The sequence below is a fragment of the Cyanistes caeruleus genome, chromosome 15 (genome assembly GCF_971803275.1).
Source record: "Cyanistes caeruleus chromosome 15, bCyaCae1.hap1.1, whole genome shotgun sequence".
NCBI lineage: Eukaryota > Metazoa > Chordata > Aves > Passeriformes > Paridae > Cyanistes > Cyanistes caeruleus.
The window spans coordinates 14,792,975-14,804,831 of NC_141715.1; the positions used below are offsets into that span (position 1 = coordinate 14,792,975).

The following is an 11,857-nucleotide window of genomic DNA, read 5'->3' on the forward strand; positions in this document are numbered from 1 at the left end:
GATAAAAAGTGATGCAGAAACTGTGCTTGACTTCCTTTTCACTGTCACTGCCTTCTGGAAGCTGTTTTGTTCTGGCTGCTGCTTAACTTCTTCAGTGGTTATTTGAAAGTCAGCAAACAAGGACTGTTTCTGAAGCTGAAAACAATTATCAATAATACAGGGCTGGAATATTTGAACAGCAGCTCCAGTCTCCAAGATCACACATTTAATCCTCCTTGATGTTTTTAACATTAGAAACATGGTGTGGTGGAATCCACAGTTTTGTTCATATTACCTTGGATGTAAATCTCCTTCCTAAACTGTGTGGATCTACATGTTTTGACAGTGTTTCTCTTTGGTAGGACAGACTAGGGTTTCACAGGAGAGAAAAGTAACATCATAAGGAAACAGGATACAGCAGAACAATAAATGAGTGGTTTGCCAAGAAAATATACATAAAGTTTTAAAGCCTTGAAATAGCACATTACTTTTTCCCTGAGATCCTTGTGAAGGATCCTGTTCATGATACCATTTAGTCTGTGACTGGTGGTGAAGTCTGTGCCATCATCACTGATAATAACAAAGATGTTTGGCTAGTTTTAATTAAATATACGTGGCAGGTAATGAAGTACAGGATAGTTATGATGCTGTTTATCAGGCAGAATTAGATAAATCTGGCAGCACCCAACTAAGCTTTGTATGGGAATGCAAATCCTATCCTGTCTGCATGGGATGTTGCTGTGGTTTGTGGAAAGAGGAACCCTGGTACAGAAGGAACATCTAGGTGGTACCTTTATTATGAGCTCAGGAGGGGTTGGTTTTTTCCAGCCTCTTGCAAAGGTCCCATCTCTGTCTTGAGTCCTGGCGCCAAATTCAACTACTAGGTCTTTATTCAAAAGTATTAGTGGAACAAATAATAGGTAAGTTCCCCTCCTGAAGTCAGATCTGGGGTGCTAAATATGTCTGTCAGAAGCTTCCTGGAAGAATGGAAATTTACAGTAAATGCAGCACTGAAAGCAGAAGTATTATTCTCTATTACAGTTCTGCACAGCTCAGCAGATAAAGCAGATACTTTGTGCAAGCCTGGCAGCAGAGATAGACTGTCTCAGAGGCATTTTATTAATTTTTCAAGAGTATAAATCAAGACAATTTTATGTTGAATAAAGAATTAAATACTTTTTGCTCTCATTTCCGGACTCTCAGTAATCATTAAGGAGACAGTAAAAGGACTGCAAGGGAATTAGCTTTTTGACCCAGTATTCACCAACAGTAGATTCTGCTAACAGTGGGAATAGTCTTAATGAGCAGTTTGCAAGTGAAAGATTTATATACTTTCATTATAAGCAGATTTTGTGAGGTTTTTAACTTTGTGGCCTGAATGAAAGCTTTGAGGTAATTACAAAGAAAATAGTAAGAGTGACTATGGTGCATGAGGAAAAAGGAGATGTGATGAACTTCCAGGTGCTGGTGGTGAGATTCTGATGAATGGCACATGGTATTGCACTTCCATGCATTTCACAGGATCCCTTCCCCTCCTGTGAGGTCAGTGGAGAGGAGATGAGCCTTTCAGAGTTGAGACAGGATGCAGATGGAAATGTAGGTTATCATATATATTCAGCACATTCTAACTCCTCTTCATAGTTCCTCAGTTCCAAACTACTGAATCTTCAGAGCACACATTTGCTGTAGAATAGTTGGATTTGTTACCTTGCTGTGGGTGCCAGCAGGAAATAATCTGTTTAGCTTGATCCCTGATCTGTCTTTGTGTGGGAAAAGTAGAAAAGGGAAGGTAAAAAAGGATAATACTCTGGTGCTGTTCTGCGGTGTGCCTCTGGCAGGGGACTAATCCCAAAGGTCAAAAGCTGAGAACATCAAGCAACTTTAAGCTAGCAAAAAAAAAATGCTTGGCAGTCCTTCTCCATCAGGAGCCAGGTGCCTTAAGATTTAACACATGGATGTGCCTCCTCTGCATAATTTTGTCCCATGGCCCATCCACCACTGAGTGAAAATGTCCCACTCTGGGAAAAAATTATCTGTTCTGCTTCAGCAAGGGCTTCTCCTTGTCCTGGTTAGTGGGAGGAATAAGAGGGTTTACCTCCTTGAGCAGGTGCACATGAGGCCGTCTCATGTCCCATATCCTCAGTGTTTCCTCAATCTTGATCATCTTTCCTATGGGACTGTGAGAATTACGGTAAGGCCAGACATGTGCCACTTAAAAATGGACAAACTGATCCTCAATAAGGGATTTTTTTTTAATCTACTGCAATAATACTGGTCTGCAAAGGTAAAATATATTCTGTTGAAGAATCTTCAATTCACTTCACTGAAATTCCAAGCTGTGTCTGTTTTGCAAGACCTGCCTTTCTTTCTTGGGATACTCTGTTAACATTGCCAACATGGGCTCAATTAGGTAATAGGAAATTAATTTCATTTAATAAACAAAGCTATGAAATCTAAAGATAAGCTTTATAAAGGCCATATTGCCACTGAGTCCTGGGAAGATGGCTGGCTGCATCTGCTTGACCTGATGGGAAATTGGAAATGTAGGACAATCTCCTGTGGCTTAGCACAGCGCACTGGGCTTCCTGAATTTGAAGGATACTGCAAGAGAAAATGCAGGACATGACAGGAAGCGAATCAATGACTTGACTAAATCACTTCAACCAACATTCCTCTTTCATGTTAGAGCAAAACAATGTTGCAGCCTGACTTATAGCAAATTGCTGCTTAATAAGGCCAGAAGTAAGTCATCTCTTTTCAGCTAATTCCTGTTCAGCTTCCTCAGCTATAAAACCCTTATTAAAGAAGCTTTAGCAGCTGTACTGTTCTCTGAAGCATGAAAAATCTTGATTAAAGCCACTATACTGGAGTCAATGAAGCTTAAAGCTTGATATACTGGGACACAGGGAGGGTCCAAGCCAGCTTTATGCTCCCCAGTGTCCTGCTGGCCAATCCACAGAGGACTGCTTGTTTTTGAGTCTGGAAAGCAGCTTGCCAGACCTCCTGCCTGTCAGATAAGCATCGCGTTATCTGTGCCTAGCTGCAAGGTTAAGAGCAGCAAGCAGAAAGCCATGGTCACCAAATAAAAGATATTTAAGCAACTTGGAGTCTGAGCTTCTGGAAATTCCTGCTCTTGACTAAAAGGAGTGTTTGGGGGAACAGATCATGGCTTTTACACTTCAGGTGTTGGGTTTGAGGAGTACAATTGAGCTGATAGTCCGGTTTTCTTAATAGTTCTAAGGAAAGCTGTGCCTCACAGTGTTATTTAAATCACCACCTGACTGTAACTTCATTAACAGCATTAATGCAAGGTGATTAGTGATTGATACAAATCAATTATGTTGATAAGTTCTGCTCTGAATAATGTCATGTGACTGCAAGGAATGAAACCTAGCACAGAATTGGAATGCTGACTACTGATGCAATGGTACTGCAGTCACAGGATTAACATTGAATCAATGAGTTTTGATTCCTGCATTCTTTATTAACATTTTTTCCATTTATTCTGGGTATGATATAAATGAGTTTGAATTAGGTCTGAAAAGCAGTGAAACAGCTTTATGTAGAATTTGATTTTTGGTTTTGTTCAGTTCTGTTTGTCAGTCCTTGCAACAAATGAAATATATTTAATTAGTTTTACATTTGTTTTCATTTTGTATTTACCCCAGAGATTATTATAAAATATATTCCCAAAGGTAATGAACTGCTGAAATATTCTGATGAAAATTATATAAAAGATATTTTTATTTCTTAATTGGTAAATGAAAAATTTTCTCATGAAGATTAAAAAACTCCAGAAACATCGAGATTATATTGCAAGAGATTTCATCTGTAAACTCAGCCTGGAACCTCCAACTCATCAGTTGCTATTGCAAAATATCTTAGCAAGAAAAGAAGGGATAGTAGCTGGACCAAGGCCACCTGAGCAAAACACTGATTGGGAGATTGCAGTTATAGAATCAAGAATCATGTAAAAACATTTTTTATGATTAATGAAGATTGGTTAACGAGTAACTGGCAAAGAACAGATCGCACCTCTCTGTGGTTATTTAGGTGTCATTGGCTTGAGTGATATCACAAAGCTATTGTGTTTTATTAGGATAACCTTGTCTGATACAATGAAAATCACTGTTTTTACAAGTTTGTTTCTTTTTTAGTTAAATCAGAAAGGCTGAGTCATTGCTCTTAACCCATCTATACACAAGCAGCCTCTGAATCCATGCCAGCATCCATGTTTGGGGAAAGGTTCAGGAAAAGTGAGACTGTATGGTGAAAATGTGGGTGCAAATGGCAGAAATTCAGGCCTTTGGTATCATTCTGTACATAAAAATTAATTTTGATCTATGTTCTAATTGCAAATTGAGAGGTGTTTCAATTTGTTTTCTAGGGATTATGGTATAGAAGCTTTCAAATGTCACTCAGAAGCTGGGTGTTACTGCTGTGGCAACATCAAAGAGTGATATTACAGAAGTAAAGACTGAGGATAAATTATATTGGCTAGAATGGATTTATTTGTTCCCTGTGTGTAAAATGTACCTTCTGTGCTCACAGGCTCACAAACATGTGTCATGGTAGGTCATTAAATACATCACAAATCATCTCATTTTCCTTTTTCCATTCCATCTTCTTTCTTTGTAGTCTACTGTTCCCTTTCTGTCAACAGTTTTTATCTATTTAGGTGAGAAAAACAAGTTATTGCTTAAAAAATGTTATTCTTAATCCTTTTTCACTAGTACAGTTGTTGAGCTTTTTAGATAATAATTTAGGCAAATAATAACAGATTTTTTGGTGATCTGATTTTAGGGAATTTCTTTCATACAGTAAACCAGGAACAGCTTGGTTTCTGTGGGAAAAGAGGCAAAATTCATTTAAAAATTGTTAAGGAAATGGTTTCTAGCTATTCTAGCTATTTTCTTGTGCTAGAGACCACAGGAACTAAAAAGAGAGAGAATCAGTATTCTGTCAATATTCATCTGGGATACTTCCTTTGCAGTCACACAAATCATAAAACATTAATGTCAAAAGGAGAAATAAAATGAAATAATTCTTATTCTAAGGGCTTCAACTGTCACTATCTTTTATATTATAAATACAGTTCACAATAAACTTTTCACCTTTAGGGTGAACCTGCAGGACAGAGGAAAACTAAAAGATAACTTGAAGAATAATGAACTTGGAGATTGCACAAAAATTCAGGGAAATACCAAGCTGGATTAGTCTAGTTCTTACTAGGAAATACCAGTTTCAGGCTGAAAAATGCAATGTCTGCTGGAGAGAGATATAGACCAAGCACATAATTATCAAGCACTGCATTTTCCATCTGTCAGGAACTCTATTGCCAAGGTGTCTAAACTGAGGAACTGAAATTTGTGCCTACTGCAGGTACTGTAGGAACTGTCATGTTCCTGCTTGCACTTCTCTGTCCTGTGCTGTTCTGGGTCAGCCCACTGCCCTTTTTCAGCCCAGGATACTCTCTGCTACTGTACTCGAGTGGGCAAAGACCCAAATTGTCAATAAATGTGCATAAAACTGCTCCCAAATAGGCCAGAGTAAAACTCATTTACCTGTTATAGTTAAAATTTGCATTGAATTCATTCCAGAGACTAATAAAGACATGCAATCAAATGATTTCTCCTAGGACTGATTTAAGGAAGTGAGGTTTTGAGAGGCAAAAAAAGAAGTTATACATAAATCAAGACACTAGAATATTCTGTATTATAGAGATTTTGGTGGTATTTTGTTGTTCATAGTTGAGTATGTGCAAACCCCCCACCAAGGACTGCCTTTCCCCTCTTTTGTTGTGCTCAACTGGTAGCAATAATTGTCCATAATTCTGCAGTACAATTGATTTGGTCACCACACAGGTACATCCTTCTGTGTAAGCTGAAGTGTAAATAATAGAAATAAATGATGATTACAGTCATCATCGATGTCTCTACTGTATTTAATCGACCTCAAGGATTTTTTCCATCACAGGAGATAAAGTAACTGTATGTGAATAGTGGGTTATTTGATCAGTGAAATGTTTTTTAAATAGCTTGTACTTGATTACTCCCTCAGCCTTGGATTGATGCCTCCACAGGTTCATGAAGTGCATTCCTCTGATTTATTCTCTATCCTTGGAAACGTGCTCAAAGCCTTGAATGTGGGGAATGACAATACAAATGTCATTATTAAATGTGATTATCATTTGCAATAATGCAGCTTTGCTATAGAGGACACGTGATTTATTAATGCTGGATTAAGACCCATTACCTCACTGAATCAGTGACATCCTCCCTTTGGCAGAGGTCCCCACAGTAGAGTGCCATGTGCTGCATGGCACAAATTAGTAGTGCAATGAAATTAAATTTTTGGAGCTTTCAGGTGCAGTATTGAGCTGTAAGCAGTTTCTCTCAGGGCAGTGTGTGCAGGGTACCCTGTTCTCAAGGGTGAAAGTTGCCTCAAGAGAACCACTAGGAACACAACCCATACACTAGGAGTGAGGAGAAGATGATGCCTGTTTGAGGGCTAATTCTATCTCTGGTAGGCTCTGCTATTAGACCCTTCTCGTGTAACCCTGCAACAAGATAAAAAGTGACTGTGCTAAAGCCTATGAAGGACATTTGTGGCACAAGGAATTCCCTGGTGCCTTACAGGCACTCAGCACACACTGTGAGTGCTGGAGGGTAGCTGTAAATGACAGAAATCAGTCGTGTTGAGCTGATGTTGCTCTTACCCTATTCTGGGAAAATGAGCAGCAGCACCAGGATTGCATTCCTGTTTCTCAAAAGCATCCAAGCACCAGTCACACAGCGTTTGTGCTTCTTGCCACAAGTGGAATTCTGAATCAGGAGCCACAGGGATGTTTTCAGATCTTAATTGAATCCACACCAGGCATCCAGCCTTAGAACAGAAATCCACCCTTGCAAAGAAACCAAATGCTTTAGGGGATCCTACATTGTGTACATGGTTAACAGGGAAGCAGGAGGCCTTATTTATGTGGAGTACAGGAATTGCCAAAGCTGAAGAAATACTGTTTTCTTTCAATGATTAATATACTCTGTAGAAGTGTAGCATTTCCTGCCAGCTTTCATTAACAAATCAATGGAAAACAAACCCGCGTGGTAGGGAGTGTGTCTGGGAACAGTTTAAACAGGACTGAGCCGCTTTAGATTTCAGCTGTTTTCTTTAGCACAACCGTGTAGAGCACTTTCTTGTTTATAGAATAAACACAGGGGATTGAAGTGATCTGTGTAGCACACAGGAGAGGTTGCCAACCCATAACATTTTGCAGAATGCAAAAATTCCATAGCTGCTCCCTTGGGAGTCATAGGCTACAATCTTCTTGCATGTTTGTTTCAGTGTAAATACGAGTTAAATCATCAGAACAGACAAACTGCCAGGAAAACTTTGAATAAAGTATTAGTTCATTTTCCTTTCTTCATAACACAGGTTCAGCAGACTCACAGCTCAGACAGCTATTGGTTCAGAAGTTTCACACCAAATTAATACAAGTAATGCATAAAAGTAAGGCTGTAAATGTGTGCTTTTTTAGCTTACTCACAACAAAGAAGACTGAAATACAATAGGTAACTTTATTTTTAACCTTACTGTCACTTGAGAATGATCACACAAAGAGATCTCAGACTGGATGTGGGTTTGATCTGTGACAAAAACTTCACTGACTCAGCCTCAGGATGTGCAGTGATTGGAGTATTGCTTTCAGCATTTCCAGTTGCTCAAGGCCTTTATTATTTTTCATGTAGAAATTATACTATTTTAAACAAATGAGCAGAGACTATTCCAGGCAATTATGTGGCTGTCCTTCAGACACACTGAAGCCTAGCAATCTTCAGAGCCATCTGTTTGAATTTTCAAAATTCAAAATTGTTCATTCATGGTGAAAATAATTCACTGAGTGGCAAAAATATTTCAGGAGGAAAACCAGTAGATACAAACCCATCAAAACATTCAGGGGTAAAACCAATAAGTACAAAACCTGAGGGAGGTAAGGCACCCATCCCTGGAGGTTACAGATTTAGGACAAAGATGGCTTTGGGAATCTAAGATAATTTTTCTAAAGCCAAGTACTCTAAGCTGAATGACAGTACAGAGAAATAAGCTGTACCTTCAACTGTACCTGTGAGCTGTGCTGAAATCAGGGAAATCTTCCCTCTAAATGTTAGATAGGAGACCAGTCCACGTGCCCTGCAGTTCCTGTAAAATCAGCCTCTCCCAATTGTCTTCTCTGCAAAGTACAAAATCCCTCCAGACAGAGGAGAACAAGATAGATTTCAACAGCTTAGAACAGGGTAAACTTGAAGTTCACAAGGGCTAAACTAACATGCCTCAAAAAAATGTTTCTATATATTAAATAGATGGAATTAGATTTACAGTTTTCCTGCACAGGATTTTGGTGTTTAATACAGACTTGGTGCTCATGTAGCTGAGATGGTCACACACTGAAGAGAACTTCATGTTTCTGAGAACAGAACCTGGTCTTCAGTCACAATATACTGTAACTATCTTCACCATGCAAATGTGGTTATTTGCTAATGAACACACATCCCTCTGTATGTAATTGCATCTCACTTTTCAGTCCTGTGTTCTCTCTATAGTGATTATGTTCTCTCTGTCTCGTGGGAGTCATCAGACTCCTCGGGTATATCCAGCGTGTGCTGTGCAGATTGATGCACTCAGCAGGTGTGGCAAAGGACAGGACAGTTCAAGTAAAAGGAAATTGAAATGTATTTTCAAAGAGAATGTACAAATAGCTTAGTGTTTGATTTCCAGGGTGGTGATTAATTGCAAACTGTGAGATAAGAACATACAGGACAAATAACAGTGATAGCCGTTTGTTGTATCATGAAGTAGATTCACCTCTGGTTTGAGCTGGCTTTTGGTGGTATGAACTTGAAAGCAAGGACTCTGGCAGTATAAAGATAAGCAAAAGCCTGATTTCCCTCTCTGTGGTGAATTCTGGGGGCTGGAAAGCTGCACTCAGAGGACACTGAGCTCATGAGCTGAGATTTTCTGGCACCGTGTGAGGACTCCTGTCGAATATGATGGTGAAAATTAAAATACGGCTTGCCCATGTGATCACAGAGCTCATGCTCAAGTTGATCCTACTCATTTATTTGTAGTTGCTTGTGCTGGAAAGCTCATCTTGGCCTCCACATACATCCTGAGTTCAGAGAATATGGAGTGACTGTATTTAAACCCTGAACTCAAATACCAGCAGTGTAATCTGCAGAGTCTGGAGGTGCAGTGTGTCATCAGAATGTGCCCAACTTACACTTGAGCTAGGTGAAAGAGCAAAAGGAATTTGGAGCTTTTAGCTCTTTCCCTTGTATTTATAAAATCATTGTATGCTTTGGTACAACTTGCAGTTCCAACTAAAAGCTGTAAAAGTTCCTGTGTTCCAGATCATAAATTGGGGTGAGATGGCAGTGCTGTGTGATGAGGCTTGCACAATACCCATGCAGCTTATATCTGACTTAAGGCTTTGCTATTAATTCCTCACTTTCATGGACACAAAATTAGCTTCCTGTTCTTTTCACTTCTCTGAAGAACACATCCTGTTGCATGACACAAGGAGGAATCTTTTTCTAGACAGAATAAAATTCCTCAAGGTGTAATTCAGTGAAGCAAGATCATCTCTGACATGGTTGTGCATTTCCCCATTACTCAGTGCCTCACACTACTGGAAAATGAAATGAGTCCTGGCCTGAACGTTCCTGCTGTTATCTAACTCCCACTGTACTTCATGTCAATTATTAACATCAGCAATGATAGAAATCTTAACACATGTTAAGAAACAGGACTCCTACAGAATTTTTGTTAATCTGTATTATTTTGTCCTATGATCTTTCTTTCAGAGCCTACTTTTCTCCTTTTCCAATGTGCTCTTCCAATTGGAATGTTTTGGGCTGCCATGTTTCTTTCAGTATTTGAAGGACAGAGTGCAAAACTGTTTATTACCTCTTTCACACTCCAGCCAGAGATCTTTTTCATCATATATAAGCCTTCTGTTTGAGTTAATTTATCCAATAGTAATGCCAAGGAGGCTAACAGAATTCAGTAGGCACCACTGAATTACTTAGCTGAGCTCTCAGATCAGAACATATTTTTGTATATATATATATATATATATATATATATATATATAAAGGAAGTCATTGTATATCTGCCTTAAGTGTGGAAATCTCCTTTTTTTTTGTTGTTGTTGCTGGATTATTACTTAATGTTTTTCAGAGAAGAGTGCAGTCAGTAGAACTTGGGGTTTGGAGTAGGAGGGGGAAAATGGCTGTGGAATCCAGACACTTGGATTGAAAACAACAGGCTGGTTTGGCTTTGCTCTACTTCCAGTGCAGGTTTGGAACAGCACATACTGAGGAGAAGGAACTTTGTGTTCTGCAGCTGGGAAGGCTGAGAGTGTCTCCAGTCAGGAAACAGTAACCTCCGTACAGCACCTGTGCTGGGATGGAGGGAAACATGACTAGAGCAGTCTCTTTCTGCCATTTCTTACCAGAGGATACAGTTTTAAGCTTTGCCCCCTGGCAAGTGTCAAAACAAAACAAAAAAATGGTTACTGAATCTGAGTCAGGAGGAGTTTGGGGAGTGAGAGAAGTGCAGGACTAAGCTCACAGTGAGCAGCTTCTCAACAAGATAAATGATGATGACAGTGGCTGGTACTGAGTAATGCTACCCTCGTGGTTTTTCACTACCATAACGTAACTGCACATATGCAAATGGTACCATTTGTACCTCCTTTGTGTAGCTGAATAATGCTGTGTACCTGGGACAATGAAACACAAAGATCAGCTAGAAAAAAAGAAGCTTTTCCAGCTGAAGTTTCCCATTCCTGTATGGAGCCATATCAGAAGAGCTGTTCAAGTGCTGCAGGTCTGAGTTAGGGATTTCTTCTGAAGAGTCACAGTCTGTCATTTTTCCTTCTTTCCTTTCTCAGCTAGATAAAAAAAAACTGTGAGAACTAATCCATAGATGGGAGAGTGCAAGGAAACCCATCAAAATCTGAGAGGAGTCAGCTAAATGTCAACAAGGCTGTAGGTTGCATCTGCACAGTCCACACATTACAAGAAGCAGGAGCATTAAACAGTACCAGAATGAATCAGTGATCTAGGCATGCAGAAGGGCTACCTATAAATTCCTAGAAATTATGTCATTTCAGAGCCCACTTGTATAGGTCAGTCATGAAAATATTGTTCCTTTTTTAAGTCAGGTGTCTTTTATCTTTTTTCAGCTCTAAGGTGATTCATTCTAAAAGCTTTTTTGTGTTTGCTTTATTTCTCATCAAATCACTTATTAAATGTGTAGAAACCTCATAAAATTAAGAGTATCTAGTTGGATTATTATTTGAAATGCAGAATTACAACAGCTTTCTCCAATAAACTTTAGGAGAGCAGAATAAATTCCTGCTTAGAGAAGAAGGTTTGATAGATTCTGAGAGATGAAATGATCCTGCAAACAGTCTGGTGAACAAGGAACAGGAGAAAGGAACTTGTTATTGCATTTTCCTTTGTGTTAGGTGCTGAACTGCACCACATGCATGAGATAGAATGTCTTTCACTTTGAGTCCTTTCTCAAATTCTGTGTTTTCTGGAGCTCTGAGTGTCAAGACAGTTGGAATTGGCATCCAGGCTCACCGAGCTCCTAGGCCAAGGACTGGATGACCTGTGTCCCTGTTTAGGATGCTGTGCAATGATACCGTGGATGTTGTGTTTCACAGGGTGTCATTTCATGTTCTCAGAGAGAGGGAAAATTGATTGCTAGATGTGAGCACACAGCCAATGAGTGTGGTGTCAGCTTGTCTTCCCCTGTAGCACTGCTTACCTCCCCCACATCACAAACACATTGTCTGTAGTGGGATTCAGGC

At 39.4% G+C, this 11,857-nt stretch overlaps 1 protein-coding gene across 8 annotated transcripts in view; it reads left to right on the forward strand.

The window, feature by feature from the left end:
- Positions 1-11,857, forward strand: part of C15H5orf58 (chromosome 15 C5orf58 homolog) — a 72,974-nt gene that overhangs the window by 13,347 nt on the left and 47,770 nt on the right. Inside the window, exon 3 of one of the 8 annotated variants that reach the window (XM_086851410.1) lies at positions 4,367-4,550. The exons of the other annotated variants lie outside the window; for them this stretch is intronic. The gene's annotated coding sequence lies outside the window, so the exon portion shown is untranslated. The remainder of the gene's footprint in view (positions 1-4,366; positions 4,551-11,857) is intronic. 8 annotated transcript variants of the gene reach the window in all.